Below are 6429 nucleotides of genomic sequence, written 5' to 3'. Positions count from 1 at the left end.
TTATCCAAAATCAGACTATCCTTATTGGCAGTCACTGTGTTCCTAGATCAAACCATCGTAGTTGCGCATGACCTCTGGCATACTTCTGCAGAAGAGTCAGTGGCATCCCAATGCATTTGCTACAACACAGCAGAAATTGAATTCGTATCAAGTATAGATATTTGATAGTAAAATACTGACTAACTAGCACACACAGACCCGGGGACACAAATGGAAATTGGGCTTCAAGGCATTCAAGACAGAAAACAGGAGACACTTCTTCACACAGAGTTGTTACAACCTGGAACAAACTCCCCAGTGATCATATCCATATTCATATTGCATGTTTCCAGGTTCAGATAGAAATATTATACAGATTATTATTATTATACTTTTTTGTATGTAGCTTATGTCGAGAAATGTTTGTGTGCGGGTTGGGAGGGATAGTGCTGGTGTAGCATAAAGGATAAACCAGTTGTTTATATTCAGTCAAGGTGCTTATTTAACCAACCCCTCCTGCTAAGCAATGTTTGGATTACACTGACTGTCTGATACGAAGTAACTCAAAATGTTAATAACTTGCACACCACAATGGCTGAAGCTGTGCCAATCTGCGACCTATTTATAAAACATTATGAACACTTAAACAATATGAAAGAAAAACAAAGAGTTCCTCTTTACAAGGAAGGACTGTGATTCTGAAAGCACACACGCATACGATTTTTGAATCAGATAGCTGAAGCAGAAATATATATATAAAGAAAATTACATTTTGTAGTCTCACTCTCACTTATTAGTTATTTAGACCAGACAAAGGTTACCTTTATATATGTTTGCCTTATTTGGGCCAGCACCTCATAGAATTGAAGACGCTTGTAGTGCACGGATGTTCTTAAGTTACACACACATTATATATATATATATATATATATATATATATATATATATATATATATATATATAACCTCAAAGACAAGTGAAAATGAGAAGCATATAACAAGAATGATGGCAAACTGTCGCAGTTATACACAGAAATGCACTTCAATTAAGGGCTTTGGGGCACTTCAGGGCAACACAACCCGTCAGGATGCTTCTTGAAGGTTATTTTTTCTCCGACTAGAGTACGTTTCTTTCCTTAGCTTGCATAGTGGCAAGTTTCCAAAAATATATATCTAAATTGTTTAGCTGAACACAAGAATGCCCAAAATAAAATGATGTCTCTAAACAAAATCTGATTAATGATTTAAGCATGAACTATATTAATACCCTGCAGGTTTCTGGCATCCTAACAATAGCTCCACCTAGCGGAAAGATGTACTTCAGATGTGCGTCACACTGGCCTGCTTGTCCTTAGTGGGCAACAACGTTTCAGAGCAGTGGTTCTCAATCCGGGTCCTGGAGGACTGAGACCAGGAGGAGGCTCTGAGAATAGCCTGCCTTTCCTCCAGTCCCAATGTTTCTTTCCCTGTACCTGAACTATATACTCTGCACTGTAATCACTTGGTCTTGCTGCATCAGTAACACATTCCTCTCCTCTGTTGGTGCTGGATCATTTCCACAGTCTTATCACCTACTAGCCAAGCTGTTACTCAGCAAGCATCTCCCACTAATAGACAGAATATACACAGTTTTCCAAAGGGATATAAATAGAAGAAATAGAATACTTGCCCTGCTGAGCTCCAACTGAGCTTTCAATTACTTAATAAATACTTAATTTAAGTAATTTGATTACATTTGAATCTTAACATTTGTGTAACTGATAAAAAATGATGTTAAAAATAATTAAAAGGCTCTGATTTAGGGAATTATTAGTTAAATTAAGGGTTCAATTAAATAATTGACAGCTCAGTTCGAACAAAAACCAGCAGGGTAGGGGCTCTTCAATCCCCAGGGCTGATTTAAGAAAATTGATGTTTTCCATCTCAAATGTAATCACAACTTTGTATCTCATTTAAGAACATTTTGAACTCAGTGCCTGTGTGAAATTAAGTAATTAGTCCTGCTAATTGGGTGATATATAGGGGTACATACACTATTCATAAATTAATGATTTGATCAGTCACATGACTCCTCCTTGGTTTTCCATATCAGAGTGCATCCCAAGTCTAAATTAATAGTTTCCTGAATAATTGATTGGATGCACGGTTGCACCGCTACTCTCTTATTGAGATCCCATTATGCCCAGATCATCATCATAAAATGAAAATATTGAAATATTTTATCATTCACAATTCATAATCATATATTCATTTTTTTCAGGTCCAAGATCTGCACATAGTGGTTAAACTGGAAACACAGCTTACTTGGGTAAAACTGCTAGATCCTTACTGGAAACAAATTGAAATAAAATACATATCTGAATGAGCCAGTTTTACTGCAGGGCTAAAGTGATTTGCACATCAATTACATGTTTGTTTGAGAAACTGGCAGCTCCATGTTGCTATCTTGCCAACAACTATTATTGTGATAGTGTTGAACTTAACAATGAAATCTCCCTTTCCTCCAGTCCCAGTTTCTTTCCATGTACCTGAACTATATACTCTGCACTGTAATCACTTGGTCTTGGCTGCATCAGTAACACATTCCTCTCCTCTGTTGGTGTTGGATCATTTCCAGTCTTATCTCCTACTAGCCAAGCTGTTACTCAGCAAGCATCTCCCACTAATAGACAGAATATACACAGTTTTCCAAAGGGATAGAAATAGAAGACAAAGCAGGCAATTGTTTTTTTTTAATCTGTGGAATATCAGCCAAATCAATTAGCTGAAAGGGGGGACAGGAATGGACTGAAACCTCATATCAAGGTGCAAGTAAGCACAAAAAGTATTGTCTTTAAAGATACTGATGCTGAACTCTCCTAGGGTTTAGCAGCTAGACATGTCCCTAGTGTTGCCAGTGCACAAACCTCTGTCTTTTAGTTTATGAAGCTCTTCTGTATTCAAGCATTGTAAACACGCACATGCACAGATTTGATCAATTTTTCCCTCACACTCAACAAGTGCCCTTTTGGTCCCCCACCCTCCGGGACCACACTTCCCTTGACCCTGCCCCCGCACTCCGGGACCAAACTTCACTTGTAACCCCCCCTTCCCAGACCGCACTTCGCCAAGACCACCCCCCCACAGTGCAGGGTGCACCTTTTTTGCTTGAGCCCCTGTCCCCCAAAATGTCTGTGCATGGCCCTGATTGTAACTACTCCCCCAGGCTCCTCCAAAACACAAGCGAATACTCACAGGAAGATACTACACCTCCAATCCAGCTTCTTCCAATGAGGATGTGCTAGGGACCCACAGGAGCTGCAAAAGGGAGTCTCCATAACAGGTGTCCTGGCTGCCCCTCACATGTCAACTTTGCCGCTCATAATGATGTCTCCACTCCAAAACAAGGACAGGTTGTTGGTTGCATGAATACAGCTTCTCTGTATTTCTGCTTGTTAATATGAAGTTTACTAAATGTGCTCTTATCTGGCCGTCTCGTTAACCACATACTCAACTTCCTAAGTTGGCTATGTGGTGCTCGTTGATGATGTCACTGTGGCACTAAAGATAAAGGCACGTTAATAGCTGGACCCCTTTATTAAAAAATCTGCTACAGATAAATTCAGATGTCTTCTTGTTAGAGGACATGTCAAATGACACAATAACACAAGGGGAGTGATGTCAACATGGTAGGCTCATTTGCACGGTTGCCCTGTTACAACTCTCTGAACTGAGATTTAACCTGCAGTTGTAACTGTGAGCTGTGAACTGTGACCCAGGCATCGAGTAGCTGTGTGGGTTTTCGCTGGGTGCTCCAGTCACCCCCCCATCTCAAAGACAAGCTTGTGAAGTTGATTGACTACTCTAAATTCTCCTATAGTCATATGTGTGATGTGTGTGTGCTGCCCTGCAACTGTCCTGAGCCTTTGTCTTCCAGGTTTGGCTCCAGCCTTTGTGACCCTGTAGTGGATGATGCGATTATTGACAATGGATGAACAAATTAATCAATCGTTTGTTCTTCTTGATGTTGTCCTCTGACCCCTCAACTAGTTATTTAGAGTATAGAGTATATATACAAAGTTATATCTGCTATATAGAGAAATTAAAGCAACTTATATCGCTTTGGCTACTACTGTCTTCCTTTAGCTTGAATTTCATATAGTTTCTTGACAACTACATCAACAGGAGTATGGCATTGCTTAGAGGGATGAATTTATCTGGACATGTCAAGTGCCTCTTAGTTTAATATAAATATCCCTTACCTCAAAAGCTTGGGACTGATAAGTGCGAGCAAAGAATGCAAATGCCAGTAAAAGTCATAACCTTTACTAGATAGCAAGACATCAGTGGAAATATTTACTGCCATGCATCAATATCATCTAGGTCTATTCAAGGAAATGTATCTATCATGAAGTCAAAGCCTTACAGAACACCCCGTAAGTGCTGACAGAAAAACAAGGTCAAAATTATTGTGGTACTTATTAGATTGTTTTGATATTGCAATTTCCATTCCCTGCTCTGAAAAGACTTAAAGTCTATGATGAACTGTTGCAAAGTAAAGAAAGATGAGGTGTCCCAAGCAGAAGAAACAAAATCTGCAGTGCATGGTATTTACAGTGTAGGTGCTATAAATCATATTGCAGATACTCGTACAGTAGCATGGTATGGTTCCATAGTCCCTTTGTGACTTTTGAGACTTTGAGACGTTGCCCTCAATGTTAAACAAATTCACATGTACATTAAATATGTGATTATAATTTAGTGTACCCTTAACCCTTTCAAGGTAAATGTCTAACAAGCTGTATTATATAAAATTAATTATGAATAATTAAATGTTGATTCTATGTATAGATGACTGAAGACCAAAGCAAGTTAATACAAATGAATGCATGATAAAGAAAAATACATTATTATTGTAATACAGTGTAATTATAAGTAACTATGAGTACTAATTGAAATGTTGACCTTTACGGTTGTAAAGTGTGTATGGAATCATATAGTCACCCTAACATACATTGACCTTTGTCCAATATGTACTGGTACAAGTTTATCATGTTACCACAACGCTGCCAAGATGCGCAGTACCATCCATTAAACTAAAGCACAGATTTCAATAAGGAAACAGTAAAAGGATATCATGTCCGTGCTGCATTATCCACTGGTAAACATAGTTGCAGATTGCTAGTCCCTCTTCCTGCAGGCCTCTTAGCATAGACACTAAAAATGACAGACTCCCTGCCTCCATCTACCCTGTTAACAGTTTTGTTAATGGTTTATGAGCTTGTTAAAAAAGGAAATAATTAATCACATTTTGGTCTCATACACTATGGAAAGGAGAACATATCAGCTTCAACCAGTGAAATAGAGCTGATGCCTGAAGCATCACGCTGAAATGGGGCCAGATACTGCTGATAAATTCCTTTTGGAAAGATTAGCAAGGGTGCGTAGAAATGTTTGCAATGGTTATGCTCTTTCACAAGTGCTTCTCGCTCAGCATCAAAGAAACATTTAGGGCACTTTCTAGACAGGAATGGGTGCTGTTCTGTTCAGATTCGTGTTTCTCCTGGCTGTTTTAGACAGGAATGGGTGCTGTTCTGTTCAGATACGTGTTTCTCCTGGCTGTTTTAGAAGTGGACTGTAACTTAATGTAATTGTTATTAATGCTTTGTTTTTCTAAAAGAGTAATTGCCTCTGAATTCTCATTGTACCACTTTCATCTTTCTAAATGTTGTGTCAGAGAGTTCATACTTAAACTAGATTGTTTTGGGGTCCTCTTTTACATAGCAAAGTCATTTGATGTTCTGTCAGCAAAGAGCTTCTCCCTCCTTATCTTTTGTCTGGTTTGATTGTGTGTTTTGGAAGGATTTTAAGTCAAGGAAGTCCTTTTGGCCAAGTTCATATATATATGGTATGATCTGTTCCTACCTCCCACTCTCACCAGGATATTGTAGCCATCTGGGCTGCACTTTTCTTCTTGCTGTCTCCACTGCAGCATAGATGCTATCACATTACATCCGTCTGTGACCAGACTCCATGTATTTATGGTTGATCACAGAGAGGGGCAAAGTATTGACTGCACAGAGACACATTGAGCTAAAAGCAACATTTCTGTTCTGTCCACCACATGTATCTGAATACAGGTTATCAGGTAAAGGAAAAGAATAGTGCCTGACACCCTGGTGAATTAAAGTGAAGTTATGAAACCTGAGAGCAGTAACAACTGCATTTCCCCTCCTTGCTAGGGAGCTGCTTAATCAATTTGCTTACCTCTATCAAATTACACCCAAAGACAGGCTGTATTGATGTCAGTTTGTTAAGATATCCAAAGGAAGCATAAACATGAGATACTTTAAAGATTGCCTGTTTCCTTCATAATATGGTATTTCTTTCAATTTTGGTGCCTCACAGCCTTTGTGAAGCCCAATGCAACATGTGCTGAAACACTGGCAATGTAAAAGCGGGTACTCTGCCT

Source organism: Amia ocellicauda, chromosome 19 (genome assembly GCF_036373705.1).
Source record: "Amia ocellicauda isolate fAmiCal2 chromosome 19, fAmiCal2.hap1, whole genome shotgun sequence".
In the NCBI taxonomy this organism is placed as follows: Eukaryota; Metazoa; Chordata; class Actinopteri; order Amiiformes; family Amiidae; genus Amia; species Amia ocellicauda.
This window is presented reverse-complemented; position numbering follows the sequence as displayed.